The 21,507-nt window shown below is 39.7% G+C and overlaps 1 pseudogene; it reads right to left on the bottom strand.

The window, feature by feature from the left end:
• Positions 1–8,393: 8,393 nt before the first annotated feature.
• Positions 8,394–8,512, bottom strand: LOC134968339 (5S ribosomal RNA; annotated as a pseudogene).
• Positions 8,513–21,507: the final 12,995 nt, after the last annotated feature.

Here is a 21,507-nt window from a genome sequence, read left to right as displayed (position 1 = left end):
TAGAATCCATGGTGTACCTGTTGAAAAAATTATACTCACAAAATCCAGTGTAGATGGCTCCTCTTTTAATCCATTTGTAATCCTGGTACTTTGCAAAATAACAAAACGGACACCCGACCTCGCACTGAAAGGGGTCCCATGTTTTCACATGGGACCCCTTTCCCCGAATGCCAGGAACCCCCCCTGACTTTTGTCTAAGAGGGTTCCATCAGCCAATCAGGGAACGCCACGTTGTGGCACCCTCCTGATTGGCTGTGTGCTCCTGTAGTGTATGACAGGCAGCACCCGCAGTGTTACAATGTAGCGCCTATGCGCTCCATTGTAACCAATGGTGGGAACTTTGTGGTCAGCGGTTGACCGAAAGTAACCTCACCGCTAACCACAAAGTTCCCACCATTGGTTACAATGGAGCGCATAGGCGCAACATTGTAACACTGCCGTGTGCTGCCTGTCATACACTACAGGAGCACACAGCCAATCAGGAGGATGCCACAACGTGGCATTCCCTGATTGGCTGATGGAACCCTCTCAGACAATAGTCAGGGGGGGTTCCTGGCATTCGGGGAAAGGGGTCCCATGTGAAAACATGGGTCCCCTTTCAGTGCGAGGTCGGGTGTCCGTTTTGTTATTTTGCAAAGTACCAGGATTACAAATGGATTAAAAGAGGAGCCATCTACACTGGATTTTGTGAGTATAATTTTTTCAACAGGTACACCATGGATTCTACATGGAGAAGAGGACCGACCCTCGTGTGAACATAGGTAAGTATGTGTATATGGAGGTGTGGATGTATGTATTAAAGTTTTACTTTCAAGGTGTGTGTCTTCTGTTTTTATTGGGGTATATTTTTAGTAGTAGTACTACAGGTACCAGCGGGCCCGGTTTTCCACCGCATGCTGGTACTTGTGGTTCTCCAAGTACCAGCTTGCGGGGGAGGCTTGCTGGGACTTGTAGTATTGCTACTGAAAACAATATTCATTTTTTGTCAAAAAGGCTATAAGCCTTCCATCAGCAGCCCTTGGATGGGGGGGACAGCCTCGGGCTCCACCCCTGGCCCTTGGGTGGCTGGAGGGGGGGGACCCCTGAATTTAAGGGGTCCCCACTCCTCCAGGGTACCCCGGCCAGGGGTGACTAGTTGGTTATGTAATGCCAGGGCCGCAGGGACCTAGATAAAAGTGTCCCCCGGCTGTGGCATTATGTTGGCTAGTGGAGCCCGGTGCTGGTTTCAGAAATACGGGGGACCCCTACGCTTTTTGTCCCCCGTATTTTTGGAACCAGGAGCAGGTGCAGAGCCCGGTGCTGGTTGTTTAAATATGGGGGAACCCCTGTCATTTTTTCCCCCATATTTTTTCAACCAGGGCCGGCTCAAAGAGCCAGAGGCTGGTTTTGCTTAGGAGGGGGGCCCCCACGCATTTTTTTTTTTTTAAATAACACTTTCCCACCCCGTACCACTGAAAAAAATGCACGGATCTCATGGATCCGTGCATGCCTATCCGAACACGGTAAAAAAAAGCAGGTCTGTTTTTTTTTTAACACTTTTTCACGAATTGTATTTCAGCACGGCAGTGTTTGGCTATTGTCGGCAGTGTTTGTGATTTGCACTTTTTAGTAAATGACCGATTTCTACCAAATTGCAGGCGTATTTGACCGATGGTGTATTGATTCGTAATTTTTTCCTAGGAGTTCCAAAATAATACTAATGCCCTCTTCACTGCCGTGATTTGAGTTTAGTAAATTCCCGAGATGACACTTTGAAGAAAAAACGTCATCTCGGTCAAAATCGGGACCTTAGTAAATATACCCCATTGTGCTAATGTGTGTTTGGAGTGCCACATCACAGAGCATTTTCTATACTGCTTCTTTCATTAATTACATAACATTTTTAAATGAAGTTGTCTGTGCTTTGGCTTGTTAGTGTATGTATTAGTAATTGTGGGCCAGATTTATTCAGCTTGGTGAAGTGATAAAGTGGAAGTTAATAAATTACCAACCAATCAGGTCAAAACTTCCATGTTACAGGCTGGGTTTGCAAAATGACACTTAGGAGCTGATTGGCTGGTGCTTTATCACCTTCCACTTTATCACTTCACCAGGCTTAATTAATGTGCCCCTGTGTCCTATGTCTGTGTCCTATACATTATTTATTGTGTTGCACTTTCCACAGTGCATATGGCTATTGGCCAATGTGTGTGTTTTAGAAATAATTTTATGGTTTTGTTCAGAAATTATTCCCACATAAATAAGCATCCATTTTTGAAAGATTTAATGTTTATAAACATAATGGGTGGATGTATCAACAATAGCATGAATAAATGAGTTCTTTTATTTGTTTCTTTATTTACAGTGTTGATAAAAAGCAGTACTGGTCGGCCTACAGTCACTCCCATTACATCTGATGATGATGACGCTGCGGAAGCAGGTAAAGTGTCCATTGTAGTATAGGTTATGTTTGTAAAGGAATGGCCATAACAAAAGTACACTTTAAATCCTAGGTCCATCAAAAGAAGTCTTGAGCAGCAGAAGGCGGACTCCTGTAGCACACCAAACAATAATACATGTGGCAATAAAGAAAGCAAGGTCTGATGTCCAATCACAACCACAGCAGTCTACCCCGTCACGAAGATTGTCTACAGTTTCTTCGGTCCCACCACTCCAAATTTTGGTCACACCTCCAAGACGCCAACCACACTCCCCTCATCTTGATTGTGAGTAAGAAACTGCAATGATTTTAAAAATTACTCATCTCATAATAATCCATTTAATTAGACTAATTAACTCTAAATTCCACAAAATCTGCTATACTTACCGGGGGGAAAAAACATCAAATGGATTCTGAGCAAAATGGCCTTGTCCACATCCAGTAAAGATATGTATGTCTACATCAGCCATACAGCAGCAGATTGTGTGGACGATGCTGCAACATAAACACATGTGTAAGCGTGGCAAATAGTAAGGTTTTTTTCATCAATTTCACTTATGTGTTTGTCGTAACATTGGCACCAACATGCCAAAACATTACTATGTTTCTGTTTTAAACACTATAAGGCAACACATTATGATTTAAAGTGTGTTTTTATGGTGGAGTATGTCTGATCTACCATACAACTCATGTGCTTGCTTTAAGAATGAAGTAACCAGACACATTTGCCACAAACAGGAATATGTCTGTATTTAAGTTCTGAGTGATGATGTTGCTATGCTGGATATCTGAAAGCTCCATTTAAATACATGAGTTCCATGTTTATTGCTTTGCTTGAATTTCTCAAACATATGTCTAACTAACGCCAAAATGGTTCTAATTCCAGATTCTAGTACTGGTACCAGCATCGCGACGCAACAGCAGCAACACAGTGACATGGATGAGACAATTGTGTTACAAATACAGCCATTAATCGAAGGAATCAGCCACCCAGCACCTGTGAGTACACCACCACAGCAAAGTACTCCACCACCACAACACAGCCCGACAACACCAGTAGCACAAGGCCCTGATCAAGTGTTTTGGGACAGTTGGGCTACACAGCAGGCCACCAATCAAGACCCAAATTTTTGCTAACCTACCATCTCACCTCAGAAGAATCAGCAGAAATATCAGTCGCCAAAATGAACCACCAGAATTGCCAATACCATGGAAATCATGCGTGCAGACATTACACATGTCATGGGCAACTTACAACGCATAATGGAAGAACAGCACAGACAACAGCAAAGCTACATCAACATCTTAGAAAACATTCAAATGATCAATGAATCTATCACCAGAATTTTAGAGAATCAAAATGCTGCAACACGTGAACTTAATGCCACCCTCACTAACCTCAATGAAACACTCAGATCCCAGCACCAACAGCAACCAAGCAGCAGTTCTGGTACGACTACTCCTATTCTATCGCCAGTGTCCTCACCACCAAGGTGCTCCACCAGAGCACGCCAACTCGACAGTGGTAAAGGCAAAGGCCAGTCCAAGCAGCCAACCCCCAAAAAATAAAAAAAATAGAGACACCGATTTCTGTATAGAGAAGAAACAAATCACAGTTAGCAAGTGTAGGTTTGTATCAATATATACACCTTGTCAATTTGTTGAACATCATTAATTATAAGTGTTACAAACAACAACAGGATTTTTGCTAACACATTTATTCTTTAACATCTTTGTATTTTTTTGGAGGAGGAAAAAGTAATTTGATCTGCACATTGATCGTAGCATGCAGTAACAAGACCACTTGATTTTTTTCTAATCATTACTCTTTCTAGATTCCAATCATTCTCATATCTTGCAGGCAGACTAATTGGCAGCCATGCAGAATGTCTTTAGCATGCAGTAACAAGACCACTTGATTTTTTTCTAATCATTACTCTTTCTAGATTCCAATCATTCTCATATCCTGCAGGCAGACTAATTGGCAGCCATGCAGATTCATCCATGACCAATACAACTTACAATGTGATTTTTAACTCTTTTACATTTCTTCTCTAGATGACATTACAAGAATAACACAATTGAGTAGCCTAAAAAGGTACTAATATGTTGTGAAACAATTTAGATAATTCAGTCCCAAAATTAATGACATTATTGTTGTGCCATGTTTGTGTTAAAAATGAGTAATCAGATTATTACACATGATGCAGACACAAAGAAATTGTAAATATTTGAATCAACACAAATAATGTGTATAATAATGGATATATGTTGAAAACTGTGTATTGACTTACAAATCACCAAGTTTACTCCAGCAAACATAACGAAATAAATTATTTTGGATGATACTAAGTTTGTGTCCCTTAAATACGATGGAGCATCACACATAGGGACACATGTATTCCTCAAGGCTAACATATTATATGTGGAGAAGTGTTACATTAGGACGTTACACACATTCATAAAGTAAAATACAAAATAAATTACTATGTGGATTATGTGTGCTTTTAATAAATTATCAGTACAAGTTTATTAACACTTATCCAGATTTCATGCATGCCACTCATAATCTGTTGTTTAGAGATTTTAAATAAACACAATACACATGCTACATTTGTTTTGCATAAAGTGAGGGTATGTTTGTATGTCTCAAGGAGACAGACACATTCTGAGTAATGGTTTTTAAATGAAAAATGGGCCAACATATATTTATGCTTACACAAAAAATGAAATAAGCAAACAAAACTTACCTTAAAAATAAGTATTTATCAGGTCTTGCCTAACCTGCCTCCCTACATCTGTACTCCAAGTATCACCAGATGTCTCTAATTCCTCTGCTTGCTGGCTGCTTTCTTCTTCATCCTCCTCCTCCTCATCAACATGTGGCAGATCTTGTTGCAAACACATGTTATGAAGAAAGCAGCAGCAGAACACAATTTGAGTCACCTTCAAGGGACTATACAACAAAAGGCCACCAGACTTACCCAGACACCAAAACCTAGATTTCAGCACACCAAAACATCTTTGTATCGCATTCCACGTGGACTTATGTGCATGATTGTAATTGTGTTCAGCAGGGGTATCAGGTCGGGACAATGGAGTTAGAATCCAAGAGAAACAGCCATATCCTCCATCACCTGAAAGACAGATATAATAATGTGTCTCATGTTAAGATACAGCAACACATAAGTAACACACTGTATTTGGCCAAACTATACACAGGCCTACACATATCAAATGACATACCCAGCAGCCATCCATCTGGCATTTGTCCGTCCTCAAACTTATCAAAGAGGGATGACTGACTGAGGATGAAGCAGTCATGGCAGCCCCCAGGGTAACCAGCAACAACACTCAATATTTTGAGTTTTGCATCACAAACCACCTGCACATTTGTGGAGTGCTCCAGATGACGATTAGTATAGATGTGCTGCCTGCCCCTAGGTGGTCTCAGCTGAATGTGTGTGCAATCTATGGCTCCCAGCACATTGGGCATGCCAGCAAGCTCATAGAAATCTACCCTGACGGCATGCCACTGAGACTCCTGGGTAGGGAAGCAGATTGAGGCATCGATGTGGGGCTGCAAAACAGCCAACACCTGTGTGTATATTTGATTGAAAATAAAACATGAGATTTTAGGACAGAACTGGCCACCAAGAGTCATTAACAACAACCAAAAACAGAGGAGGTAGTTAGGTATACATCACCTGTGTTAATATTCTTGAAAATGAGGGCTGTGAGATTCCTATGACATCCCCAGACACAGCCTGAAAGCTCCCAGTAGCCATAAAGTGCAACACAGCCAGGAGTTTGTGCAGGCCTGAGACAGAGCGAGAGCGTGCTGTCTCAGGGTCTAGGCCCAGTTTGACAAGGTCATACAGACGGAAAATGTTGGTACGATTTAGACAGAACATCTGTATGACCCTATCATCGGACAATGCGTTCAAGTTTAAACGCCCCCAAAAAAAGTGAGGCCTGCGCAGCCTCCGCAGAACCTGTACAACCTGCTGACCATGTTCAGTTTCTTGGCCCTGGTTACTTAGAGGCTGATGTCTGAGTCTGAGGAATCCCACAGCACACAAAAGATCACTGGCCCACAGTCCTGCTGCCATTTCTGAGTGTAGGTTGATTGAAATGGGCCTAAGGTCCTTTTATAGGCATCCTAATTCAGGTGTGAATGATTTGCAAGTGGCAACACATGTAAACACGCCTGAAAAAAGTAGGTCTATTTTTTTGCTGCTTTTTTTAACGAATTGCAAAAAAATACGACCGCAATTTAGCACTCAGAGACTAACACCCAAATACGAATGAATAGTGAATACCCATGTTGTATGAAATAACAGCCGCATTTGTCTATTCATTCGTATTTCTGAACTTTGCCGTTAAAACCATTACGAATAGCCCAAACACTGCCGAGATTTGTGCTTAGTGAATTCCCTTATTGGGACTTAGAAAAAATAACACAAATTGGTCAAACTCGGATTATTAGTAAATATAGGCCTAAGATTGTTGAATGAATAAGATCTTGTTTGTAGGATAGAAAACAGAGAGTTGAAGTAAATTGAGTACATTCACATGAGGGAAATGTTACCAGTGGAGTAGCCCAGGGATCTGTATTTGGATTAGTGCATTTTAATATCTTTGTTGGTGACATTGCAAATGACATCAAAGGGAAAGTATGCCTTTTTGCAGATAACACAAAGGTATGCAACAGGGTAGACACACCAGGAGGGGTAAAACAAATGATTCATACACTTGGGTCTCAATAATCCAAAGGCCATATATAATATTAATGGCACTATACTGGATACTACTGAGGAGGAAAGGGATCTATGAGTCACTATTTCAGGTGACTTAACGGCAGGTAAGCAATGTAACAAAGCAATGAGGAAGGCTAGTCAGATGCATTGGGAGAGGAATCAGCAGCAGAAAGAAGAAAGTAATAATGCTACTGTATAGGTCATTGGTATGGCCTCATCTAGAATACTGTGTTCAATTCTGGAGGTCATATCTTCAAAAGGATATTAATATATTAGAGACTGTACAAAGAAGGGCAACTAAAATGGTGCATGGCCTACATCACAAAACATACCCAGAAAGACTAAAAAAATCTCAATATGTATAGTTTGGAACAGAGAAGGGAAAGGGGAGACATGATAGAAACTTTCAAATAAATCAAGGGTTTTAACAAAGTCCAGGAGGGAAACATTATTTAAATGAAGAGAAGCAATAGGACACGAGAACATGTTCAGGGGAAAGGTTCAGGGGAAATTTGAGGAAAAATTACTTAACAGAAAGGGTAGTGGACAAGTGGAATAGCTTCCCATCACAGATGGTAGAGGCTAAGACAGTAGAGCAATTTAAACATGCATGGGATAGACATAAGGATATCCTTACAAAGAAATAAGGATCAAATAAGGTTTGAGATAAAAAATATGGTAAAAACAAAAAGGGCAAACAAAAAAGAAAAAGAAGACTCTTGTGGGCGCACTCTTATGAAAATTAAGTAAGAAAATACAATGAAAGAATAAAATCTATTGGTTTATTAGTCAAAGTTAAAAGTAAATATGATAGACAGTTAGTGCATGACACAATAAACAGACGCAAAACAAAGAATTAAAAAATTATATATCCAGGATATACATTAACAAGGATGATCTAATATTGGATAAATCGGATATAGAGTGTGTAAAGCAAACAGTAGTAGAAAAAAAACCCTAAATGGGTTGATTGTTATTAATATCTTAAATAAGTGATGCCAGAAATAATCTACTATGAGCTCCACGTACAGTATATAAGTACATCCCATCAAAAATAGCCAATAAGATCCACACAGGATTAATATATTAAGGACTCACAAGTGCCAATCTCAAATTAGCCGCCAAAGAAAATATGAACAAAATTAATTGAAAAAATGAAGATCAGAGGTGAATCTGCTGTCAGTGTTGGGTACAGAGCCTGCAAATCACTGGGACCTCTACTAAACTTAGTCTTCCCAGGTGGTCTCCTGTCTTGGTACTGACCAAGGCCTACACTGCTTAGCTTCCGAGATAGGACGACATCGGGCGTTTACAGTGTGGTGTGATAGTAGGGGTAATAATACCCGTTCTACTCTGGGATCACTGATGAGAGTTCACGTATTTAATTTGAAATAGAATATTCATAGCATGTAAGATAAGAAATGCATAGATGGATCTGCTGCCCGCGTTAGGCAGAGGAGTACGGAATTTCCATACACCAATAGATCGCGGGTGAAAGACCAGAAAAAAGAAGAGTGAAGAAGCAGAAAAAAAGACAGTAATAGCATTAACTATAACCTGTGCACAGTTGAACACAATTCATTATCATAAATGTTGTATCTCAGTACTTGACTGTGCAATGCGGTTGAATACCTGGCAGAAATATTGTATTTTCTTACTTAATTTTCATAAGAGTGCACCCACAAAAGAGCCTTCTTCTTTTTCTTTTTTGTTTGCTCTGACATTATACTGACTCAGGGTGCACCACCAATTCCAGTATTGAGAGGAATTCCTCTCTCGCAATGGTAGTATTTTGGTTTCTTTATTGATTCTGACATTAATTTTGATGAGTACGGTATTCCCCACATTTTTTAAAAAACAAAAAGGGGCAGACTAGATAGGTCAAGTGGTTCTTATCTGCCGTCACATTCTGTTTCTATGTTTCTTAAACTCGCACATTTCTTAGACTCGCACCGCATTACATTTGGCCCAAGGTGCCAGCAATTGTATGGTGATACACTGCACTGTTATGTAATGATTGTGATAAAGGATGGTCACAGGAATGTCAGTGACTTATGCAAAGTAACCCATATGTGAGAACTTTATTGTAGGAAAACAAAATCGTCAGCTATTCCAAAGTAAACCAGTTGTGCTACAACACCATTCAAGACAGTGCATTGAAATGTGTGTGGTCCAATTGAAGTAAAGTCTATAAGTGAATACAGATACTTTGTGTTGTTTATAGATGACTTCACAAGGATGACAGGAGTACTTCATTAGAAAGAAATCTGAAGTAACGAAAAAGATTTAAGAATACAAGAGGCTTGTTTAAATTATTCAAGTCACAAACTCAAGACCCTGAGATTGGATAATGTTGGAAAATATCTCAACAGAGAGATGGAACAATTATTAAAAGAACATGGAATAAAGTATCAATTGACTATACTACTGAGCAAAACGAGGTCAGTGGAAAGAGCAAGATGTATGCTATAGGACACATGCCTAGAAAAACTTATTATTGGGCAAAAGCCGTGTCCACAGTAGTTTAACTTAAGAACTGTTCTCCTACAGTTGTCCTAAAGGACATAACACCTAATGAAGCATAGTCAGAAAGAAAACCCACTGTAAAGTATCTCAAAGGTTTAAAGTGTTTCCTATCTCCATACACCAAAAGAAAGAAGATGCAAGCTGGATTCAAAAATCAGTAAAGTGCATCATGCTTGGCTATTGCCATGAAATCCAAGGCTAAAGATGATGGAATCCAAATACCAAAATGCTAGTCTAAATGTTATCTTCAAATGAACAGCACAAGTTGAAGAAAGACTGGAAGTTGATATGCAGAAGAAATATGTGTTACTGGACTTTCAAGTAGGTGAAGATGCATTTGATCCAGAGGCTACCATCATGGAAGTTCAGCCACAGAAAATATCTTCTGTCTAGGCATGTGTCAATCTTGCTCTTTCCATTGACACAGTTTTGCTTAGTGGTATAGTCAAGAGACATGATGAACAATTTGTGAACATTGCAGTCAGCCTCAAGGTATCCAGAAACCAAAACTAAAGTCTGATTGGTGTGAACGGGAATCGAAGAGAGACAAAAAGACTTTGCAAGCATTGAAAACCACAAGTGTGAAAAGCATTGAGAATCGTAATAGTGACACCTATATAGTTGTTATGAACCATACTGTCAGTAACATTTACTAATGTATCTTCCAAGAAGGCCAAGCTACAGTCAAATGATATGTTGATGCATTTTCATGTGTTTAATCCAATTTATTCTACAGGTTATTACAGAAATGTTGAAATTAAATGTTTGTGTAATAAGGGGGAGTATCTTTTTTTCTGTGTAATGATATGGGGGGAGTCAGTAGTCACCTGCTTAGCTCATATGGCAGAACTGGTTAATACCTGCCATAAAGCTGTTCCAGCAATCCTGCATCGCTACCCTTTTGCAACACACCCTCACCAGCTGGTGAGCTCTATGAAACCACATTCCGCGCTAGCTTCGCTCCATCACCAATGTACATGTAACAGTGAGTATGGTGGTTAATACATGGAAAATAGTGTATGAACTGTGCTAGAAAATGTGGTTGTTTGGGTGAGCAGCTCTAATTAAAACATGAATGAATGAATGATAACAACAATAAAACTATCAGAGCGCTTGTATAATATGTGAATGCACACCTGTAAAAAAAGATTGTGTTAAAAGAGTATGTTTACAGCCCTTTTAAATTATATTTTGAGTTCCGAAAGTCCACATGAAAGCATGAAAAGGGATCCAATTATAAGCCTTTGATGGATGAGCAGGTACTTATTGTTACTAACGTTCTCTAACTCATGTACCTGTGTAGCGGCTGGCTGATGCTGGCTGCTTTGTGCTGTGAGCGGCTAGTCCCGGCTGATGCTAGCCGTCTCCGGCTGGCGGCTTCTCCTCTGCAGCCAGTCGCGGCTGGTATCAGATGCCTGGATTTGGACGCCTACGCTGGTTCCCCTGCTTCTCCCGTGCAGTCAGATTCACTCCTCCGGCTCCGGAATCTGTGGCTGTTGTTTTTATTAAGCGCTAACTAACGCGTTTCGGGCATCAGGCCCTTAATCATGGATAGCTTTAAAATGGCTCAATGCTCCATTTTATTAGAAAACTTTATTAAAATTTTGTTTCTATTGAATTAACAACTTCTGTTTTTTTAGTAAAAATGCTTTCATGTGGACTTTCTGAACTCAAAATTTTATTTACAATGGCTGTAAACATACTCTTTTAACACAATCTTTTAGTGAGTACGGCTGTACCTACTATCTTTCAATAAACCAACACTATTTAAGTAACTGGGCTGTTGATAGTTTGAGTCATCCTCTGGTGTGTGCCTATATAACAGCTGCACACACATGCTTTCCAGCATACAGATGCAGCCACACTCACTGTGGCTTCACTTAGGAATGGCCGGGTGTGCCTCATTTGCTGCACATGAGTCTTAATTGCACCTACAGCCATTCACTTTACAATGTGTCAATAGTCGCAGACCAGCGCAGCCCTGTGCGAATGCGCCTAGCCGTGCTGGGAGTGAATGTGTGCCTGCTTTCCAGCCGAGATGAGCGTGGCTATAGCTGTATCAAACCAAGAGTATGGATGAGTCAAGTTGACTGCAGAGATGCATAAAGCTCAGCATACAAGCAAATATATGCACTTAGGGCCTGATTATGATTTGAAGTAAAGCAAAAAAAATAAAAAATAAAAAAAGTAACTGCACATATGGGCAAAACCATGATGCACTGCAGGTGGGTCAGATGTAAAATGTGTAGATAGCTGTAGATTTGGGTTGGGTGTGTCCAAACTGAACTTTAAATTGCAGTGTAAAAATAAAGCTGGCTAACATTTGTGGTCTACAGCTCCACGCATGTAACGTTCAAGCAATTACAGACTGTTTAGTGAGGGTAGTGATTGAAATTACTGCATCACAGAACTGAGTTCAGTTCCTAGCCATGGCTCTGCGTGGAGTTTGTATGTTCTCTTTGTTCATGTAAGTTTCCTCTGGTTGCCTCTTTTTCTCCCAAACTACAAAAACATACTGGTAGATTAATTGGATACTGAGAAATGTAACTCTAGTGTGTGTGTATTAAGAAATTTAGACTATAAACTCCAATTGTACAGGGGCTAATGAATAATATGTATTCTCTGTACAGTGCTGTTCATATGGGATGTGGTTAAGATGCCACCTGTCAGGATCCCAGCAGTTTAAATACCAACGCCGGGATCCCGACACCCTTCAGAATCCCAACACCGGAAATCCGAAAAGGATAGGAGGCAGATGCCGGAATCCCGACAGGCGCATCCTGACTGTAAGTATGTACACCAGGTTAGGTTTAGGGACGGGAGAGGGGGGTTAGGTTTAGGCACCAAGTAGGGAGGTTAGGGTTAGGTAGCAGGAAGGGAGGGTTAGGCTGTGGGGAGGGAGGATTAGGTTTAGGCAGCGGGGATGGGAGGTTAGGCACCTCCAGGAGCTGGTTAGGGATAGGCACTAAGGTGGGAGGTTAGGGGGTTAGGCTGCAGGAGGGGAGGGTTAGGGGGTTGGGGAGAAGGGAGAACACCCCTCACTCATCTCTGTCAGTCTTTTCGACATAGGGATCCTTGCGTCAGTGTTATGACCGCCGGGATTCCATAAACCGGCATACCATGCATATTCCGATCAAATTGGTGGCACTATATATAGATATATATATATATATATATATATATATATACTGTATATATATATATATATATATATATATAGTCGAAAAGAGAAACGGGGGCGCTCAGATATCACGGTGCACTACCATTAATAAATAATAAAATATGAAATCAAGTGTATAGAATACGTGACACTTCCTCTAAAGTAAGAGTGGCAGCAACCTTAAGCAATAAAAATGTGTTTGGAAAACACATAAACAAGATTTTCAGAAAGTGAAGAAAAGGGCGCCTACTAGTGTCTAATAAAATTATAGAGCTGGTGTGATTGAGAACAGGATACTACTTATCTGTCATAAATAGACTTTTGCTTCAGTCATAGGACCAGTACAGGTACATGAAAAAAGAAGAACAAAATAACATAGCGCGTACTGTTTTTACGCAATCACAATCTACAGATCATATAAACCAATTGTGTGTTAAAAAACTTTCTGGGTAAAGGTAAATCCCACAAATTTAAAATCCACAGCCAGGGATTTTGTTTTAAAAGTTTTTCACCATAATAAAACACACATAAAACATAAAGGTAGAAGTATAAAATATACAGTTTTCAATCTATAGATAAAATGAACCAATTATGTGTTTAAAACTTTCTGGGTATATGCAAGTCCCAAAAATTTGAAATCCACAGCCAGGGATTTTTTAAAAGTTTTTCACAAAATTTAATAAAACACATAAAACATGAAAGGTAGAAGTAATGCGAGCGTACAAGATAAAATTGAATGATAAGCTTATCTGTCCATCAGACTGATGCACCTGAACTTCCCTTATGGGCAGATAAGCTGTTTTAATACTTATTTTTTGTACGTTTGAAATTTTACTATTTATCTTGGATGCTTACGAAAAATCTGATGTATCCCAGTCCTAATATGGACAGATAAGCTTATCATTCAATTTTATCTTGTACGCTCGCATTACTTCTACCTTTCATGTTTTATGTGTTTTATTAAATTTTGTGAAAAACTTTTAAAAAATCCCTGGCTGTGGATTTCAAATTTTTGGGACTTGCATATACCCAGAAAGTTTTAAACACATAATTGGTTCATTTTATCTATAGATTGAAAACTGTATATTTTATACTTCTACCTTTATGTTTTATGTGTGTTTTATTATGGTGAAAAACTTTTAAAACAAAATCCCTGGCTGTGGATTTTAAATTTGTGGGATTTACCTTTACCCAGAAAGTTTTTTAACACACAATTGGTTTATATGATCTGTAGATTGTGATTGCGTAAAAACAGTACGCGCTATGTTATTTTGTTCTTCTTTTTTCATGTACCTGTACTGGTCCTATGACTGAAGCAAAAGTCTATTTATGACAGATAAGTAGTATCCTGTTCTCAATCACACCAGCTCTATAATTTTATTAGACACTAGTAGGCGCCCTTTTCTTCACTTTCTGAATATATATATATATATATATATATATATATACATACAGTATATATATATATATATATATATATATATACTGTATGTATATATATATATATATATATATATAAACAATAATATTTAAAAATAATAAGAACTGCATCAGCTCCAATGTCTTTTACAGTATAGTGATAGGTTTGAGCAGTAATATTTCCTAAGGGCTTAAATTATGAATTATCATTTGACCGCTTCCTGACACCGATGTTACTTACTTAGCTACATGTCAATCAAGGCAAAGGGTGGAATTTTGCAGCACTTTTTATTAGAGATGAGCGGATTCGGTTTTACTCGGTTTTACTCGGTTCTCAAAACGGCATCTGATTGGCTATCCAAAACACGTGACATCCGTGAGCCAATAATATGCCGTTTTTAGAACCGAGTAAATCCGAGTAAAACCGAATCCGCTCATCTCTACTTTTTATGTTGTGCTGCTTACTTTTTGTGTTTTTAGCTTTCATGTAGTGATGTACCAGGTAGTACTACAGGCAGAGCCGTAGAGAGCCATGCCGGGCCCCGGTACTGGTGAGGGGGTGTTGCCTAAAAGGAAGCGTGTCCATGTCACCCAAAAAAAATAAACTTAAAAAAAATAATGGCCGGGCCACACACTTCACAGGGGGTGTCATTCAAATACGGGGGGGGGGGGGGGAGACACGGGAGAAGGGCAACTGCTTTCTACCTTGCATGGTTTGTGAAGCGGGTCCCCCCCCATCGCCCAGAGCCAACTTCCCGCTTTCTGGATGAAGGTTCATATACTCGGGTGGGGGAAGGAGGGCAGTGGACCTAGACCCGGGTAATTAGTCACACCCCCCCCCCCCCTTGGCACCGGTGGATCTACCCTAATGTCTTTGCAGAAAGAAAGCCCTAAGTCAACGCAAGTGCAGTACAATTATCTAAGAAGAAAATGAGACTGAGATGTGGTTTAGGAGTAAGTCTTTATTGATGAAACAAAGGACATTGGGTGGCCTAAGAAGTCGGAAAACATCAAAGCCTAGGCGGTGAAAGGGAGTGCTTCCTAGGTGGTTAACTCCCTCAATATTGTAATTGTGCTGCAGTCTACTTTCAGTATTTCAGCTTCCTTCAGTGCATTAATTGACAGTGGAGCTGCAGGGAACTTTATTGACCGGTGGCATATTTACTAATGTTTGATTTGGGATTATTTTATATGAATCCAAAAAATCAACTAAAATCGATTCTAATCAAACTGCAAAACCCCTTTTAAAAAAACCCTCATTGATTAATAAATGATTTTGCATTCAATTTTCAAATCGAATTCGATTTTGGTCGATTTTTAGAAAGAATTTTGTGTTCAGTTTATGAAATTCCTTCAAAATTCGAACCTCAAATCCCCATTAAAATCGAATTCAAAATCAAATTCAAAATTTGAACAGAACCTCCTCATTCCTTCCTCTTGGGCCAAGTGTATCACATGAACACTAATTAAAGGGGACACTCTCTCTTAACACTGTTTTATACATGAACACCTAACTGAAGCTTACAATTGTGTGGTATTTATTGAAAAAAATACAGCTGAAATAATTGCCAATAAGCATATCCCTATTCTGCGCTCTTTCCACTTTCTGTGCTCACATAGTCAGTTGTTGGCAACAAAACCTCTACCTGCTCACTGTTTATTGCATAATCTAGAGGAAATGGTTTATTTAATGCGCGATTATGTAATAGACAGCAGCTCAGCACTTTTGTCAGATTATATAATAATATGCCTCCCCATTTATCAACCTTGTTTTTAATAGCATAAAGGTGCATTTTGTCATGAATTGGGTGGCTATATGTGCTTATCCTCAGCAGGAGTTTGCTGATGTGACAGTGGAGTCTGAAGCCAGTAGCAACAGCCATAGCGTAGATCACCTGTTGGAGGAAGGAGGGCTAATTAATTAAAACAATATACTAACAAGTACTATTAGCTGCTTCATTAACACATACAAGTAACTTACCCAATAACCATCCCTCTGGCATTTGACCTGCCTCAAATTTTGCAGTCAGGGACGAATTGCTGAGGATACAGGCATAATGGCACAAACCAGGATAGTCAGTCACAACACTCATGATTTTTAGTTTTGCATCACAGTCTACCTGCACATTCATGGAATAGGTATGATGTCTATTAGTTTACATATGTGCAGTATGTTGCTCTGATTGATGCGCCTGGGTTCTCTCAGTCAGGTGGTGATTTGCAGGTAGGTGCACAGCATAGCATAACCTTGAGAAGACATTATTCCTTGTTGAAGTCAAAAATATTACATAAAAAGAACATACAAACTACACACATATGAGTCGCTATACTTGCAAATACGCGCAGCGAGCACAGCAATTTATGGTAACAAGCATTTACACTTATTTCATGCAGTACATAATTATAATAATATCAAGCGCCAGACATCATGATGATTTAAAATTATATAATGAAGTAATGTCATGTATGTGTATTATTTAAACGAAGCAAGATAGACCTGTCATATTTACTATTAAAGCAACCAGATTAATGTGTAGATTAATTTGATACTTGTTATTAAGTTGTAGGTCATGGCAACAAATAATTATGATTAAATGTATAAAAGCTAAAATCACTTTTATTAGAACAATAGATATTCCAAACAGGTAGTGGACAGGAAGCTCAGGCCAGCCCCTTTGGACGTCCCTAAGGCTGAACCTGATTAGCATGTACAAAGAGACTAGTGACTCATCATGAATGAGTAAGTTCCCTCCCCTAAAAAACTAGATAACACATTGCTGATCACACAGGAGCTCAGTTCCTGTTTTGGTCTCAGCGTAAGATGGAGTCCCAGCATGATTTTAGAGAGAGAAAGAGACATAAGCATTGAGGGAATGGTATTGTATTGCTGGCCTGTAACTGTATGTAACTGTAACTGTATGTAACTGTAACTGTATGTAACTGTATGTATTAACTGCTTACTGTATGAGTTGTAACTATAGGTATACTGTACATTGTAATATATTGAATCCATATCCTTTTAATAACAAATATATACATCAATGAGCTTTGGAACTCAGATAATGTGTGGGTGTATTGTTTTCTCTTATGGGATGTGTTTTGCGATGTATAGCGCACTTTTATCGTATATGGTAATAAGATGCGCCTGGGTTCTGCATTATATATTAGAGCGGGCATTTTAAATATTTGTGAGAAAGCAATTTGGCATTCACATCCTACAGCCACACTGTCTCACATGCTTTTGGTAACTTCTACAGTCATCACTGTCAATTTACAAGCAATAGAATGGTGTTTAGAAGCTCAATGCAAATGTCTGTCATCATTCTATTAATTTGGGGATTTGAAGTTCAATTTAGAGTTTGATTGAAATTAATTTGCAAATCAAATTTTAGTAAATGAGGGTATACTATATTCGACTTTGGGAAAACATCAAAGTTTTTCAGAAATTTGAATTTGAGTGGGGCTTCAGTTGAATTCAGTTATAGAATCAATTTGACATTTGATTTTGCCTTTAGTTAATCTCCAAAGTCAAAATGAAAATCAAACGATAGTAAATATACTCCCAGGTACCAAAACTAAAGCTGATCCCGGACAGAAACTTTAATTTGCACGTAGTATTTAGAAAACCAACATAACTGGTAGTAATAATAATAATAATAATAATAATAATAATATAAATCTCCTAATATAATAGTGAAAAGTCGACTCTTTTTCTGGGGCACTGTTAATTGTGTATGTATATTAAAACATAACTTTTTAATAAAGGCTTTAAAAATGTTCTAAAATATTGTGTCTCAGACTATCATTTTGTCCACCCTCCTGAGAGCACTCAAAATAAAATATATTACATATGTAATCTTTCTATACTACTTGGATATAGATCTCACTTATATTGACAAATAAGCATAAAGTTTAAATGGAGATATGTACAATCTCCCAATCCTATGTCAGTACACAATTTTTTACCAAATTAAAACAATAGACGGCAAAAATATCTTATGAATAGATTATTGATCAACAATGACATCAAACAATCATACAAGTTTCTTGGTCAAAAAGATGTCTCCTAAATTTACTCTACTTGTATGATTACATATGTAACTTCAGTGATCAACAAGTTGTTAAAAAGCTAAATCTGGTGGGGGTGTGCTTTGGCTGCTAAACAGGGAGGACACCTTTCTCCCGAGCTCCGACCTGTGCTGAAATTTAAGGCTGCCAGGTAGATCATCTGAGCCTGACTGGGAGCCCATACCACTTGCATCGCCGCCTGACTGGTATCCCGCCCAGAGAGTGTGGTCGCAGAGCCGGGGGACACTCCTGGACGTCCCTGCGGGTTGCGGCCTACCTGATGCTGTGAAGTCGGGGACTCGATTTCGGCAGAGGTCTGGGACACGAGGTAGGGCGAGTGTGGAGCTTTTGTTCCGGATCCAGCCTCACGGTGCTCGATTCCCTGTGGAGATACAGTGCTGCTCTCCCCCCTGCCTTGAGGTGTGCCGCTAAAGCGAGACGCGCGGTGGGATTGTGCATCTTCACGGATCTCACTGCCTACACTGAGCTCTGCCTCTGCCGCTGATCATCCACAGGACGGAGGCACCTGCACCTTCTCTGGGGATACCTTCCTGCTCCTGGCCCCTGCATTAGACGGCTGCATCCGGGAGGTGCTGTCTATCTCCCTCCCAATATTTCTGGGCTCTGTGTAAACCCAGGACACTGGGTCTGCTTATTGCCCGCAATTTAAGTACATTATATGATTTAAAAAAGAAAAAAGAAAAAAAGCAACAGAAATAAAACAAAAGTGAGGGCATTACTAACTTGCCAGCTTAAATCACTCCTTGTTAGCCCCCCCCCCCCCCCCCCCCTTACCGCTGGGAACATATTACAGTATTCTAGCAGGCGTTTACTGCAGTAATTGACCTCCCCTGTGTGTTGTCTAGGTTGCCACGAGACTCTCCTTGTACACACACCTGCAGGTGATATAAGATTGGATGGGCACTCATTAGTTGTTTAATAACCAACCTCTTCAGCACCACGTAACTTTGAGGCCCATATCCCAGATAGATATTGTAGTGTATCCTGTTGGCTGGCAAGGAATTATTATACTTTATATTGTGGATTGAGCTCTCATTTGTTAATTTATTGCCCTCCAATCTACCCCGGTCCTAAAGATACATACACGTATCACCATTTACATTCCCCAGTAAAGGGGCTCCTTGCATGTTATTTTCTATTGCTGACACCAATCTGGCCCCCAATGGATATAACTGGATACTGCAGTCTGCCCAGTTCTATGTTTCTTCACTGAAACAATGTGACCAATTATCTCTGTGTCCCTGTCACCACCTACCGATATGCTTTTCTGAATTAGTACTTCTACATGTATCTGTGCAACTGGATCTCCTGCATCAAAGTTACTTTAACATGCCTCCGAAAAAGGTCAAGGGGTCCAACTTGGCTCCCCAAGTCCATTTCTTTGGTCCATCGACATCTGGAGGCAAAGCACGTTCAACTTCATCTTCCTCTGACTCCTCCTTGACCCCTCAAACTTCCACTACCTCCTTAAACCGACAGTACCCAGTGTCACTCCCACAAGAGTCAATGGACTCTTTAGATGGTCCTATCACACTTCGCTCTATACAAGCTCTGGTTTCTACCTTCAAAACAGACATTGCCGTAGAACTTAAGTCTAATATTCAAGCATTACGTTCTGATAGCCCTGAAATTGGCAACAGAACGGATCACATAGAAACCAAAATGGCTGAACTGGTTGCATCACACAATGACTTAATCACAGCTCACGATTCTCTGCAGGAGGAAGTTGCCTTCATCCGGGAGAAAATCGTGAATCCAGAGGATCGCTCTAGAAGAAACAATATAAAAATAAGAGGCATACCAGACTCAGGGGCAGATTTAATAAGCTTGGTGAAGTGATAAAGTGGAAGGTGATAACGCTCAAGCCAATCAGCTCCTAACTTCCATGTTACAGGCTGGGTTTGAAAAATGACTGGCTGGAACGTTATCACTTTCCACTTTATCACTTCACCAAGCTTAATAAATCTGCCCCTCGGTCACAAATGCTGAGTTATACGACTTTGCCAACGATCTCTTCCAGAAGCTTTTACCGGATTCTCCGGTGTCAGATCTACTGATTGATAGAATACATAGGGGGAGATTCAAATGTTTGAAAAGTCAGTTGGGAGTCTGTTTTTTTTTCTATTTTTCTATCTAACAGACAGGATAAAAAACAGACACCCAACCAACTTTTCAAACATTAGAATTCCACCCATTGACTTCCAAAATCCAAACAAGCCCCTGCCAAGCCCCTAGAGACACTCGTTTGAGGGTCCATTTTTTTCATGTGAAAGAACGAATTCTGCAAGCTGCTCTTCCTTCCTCGTCTACCTCAGGCTGTCTGATCTCTCTTCAGCTTTTCCCAGATGTCTCCTCTGCGACACTAGCTAAGAGACGATAATTCTATTCCATTACATCCGCCCTGAGGAAAGCAAACATGCAGTATAAATGGGGCTTTCCAACGACAATACTAGTTTACCGTAATGGAAGTTCCACGGTGATACACACTCCCGAAGATGGCTCTGCAGTTCTGAAGAAGTGGGACATATACATATCAGCAACCTACCGACTGCGTCACCCAAAAGAATTCCAACAGAATGGTCTGTGATTGTGACTTAAGAGCTATGACTACAACACAGTGTAATGATTAGGCTTTGATACCATTTCTTTCCTTCGCTTTTCACAAATAACAGTAGATTTTGTTATTCTGGTTCTTATATATATTATTTCCATTTCTGTATTCTCTATTGTAATGATAATACCTATACATACAATACAATATAATCTCCCTGTTTAATGCACACTATAGATATCCTGAGGTGAATATTAAGGTGATTTTATTTCTCTCTGATGTTGCTTATTTACAATAAGTAGGATTATTATTAAATGTTGATGTTTTTGACATTGCTAGTTAGGAGGCAATGGTGGGCACTTATGGCTGACCCGCCCCACACCCATAATGTATAGTCCGTCACATAATTATGGTGACGGCACCTTTAGCTCCTTTATGGACGCTATATCTGTTTTCTTTTTCTTTGCTTCTTTTTTCTTTTGTTTGAATCTTTGTTTATGTTGAAGTATGATATTTGTTTTGCACATTTGATGCCTGTACAGTATGCGCTTGCCTGCCACACCCTATATATACACCCGCAGAT

Source organism: Pseudophryne corroboree, chromosome 10 (genome assembly GCF_028390025.1).
Source record: "Pseudophryne corroboree isolate aPseCor3 chromosome 10, aPseCor3.hap2, whole genome shotgun sequence".
Lineage (NCBI taxonomy): Eukaryota > Metazoa > Chordata > Amphibia > Anura > Myobatrachidae > Pseudophryne > Pseudophryne corroboree.
The sequence above is the reverse complement of the archived record's forward strand: the minus strand, read 5'-3'. Positions and strand labels throughout refer to the sequence as shown.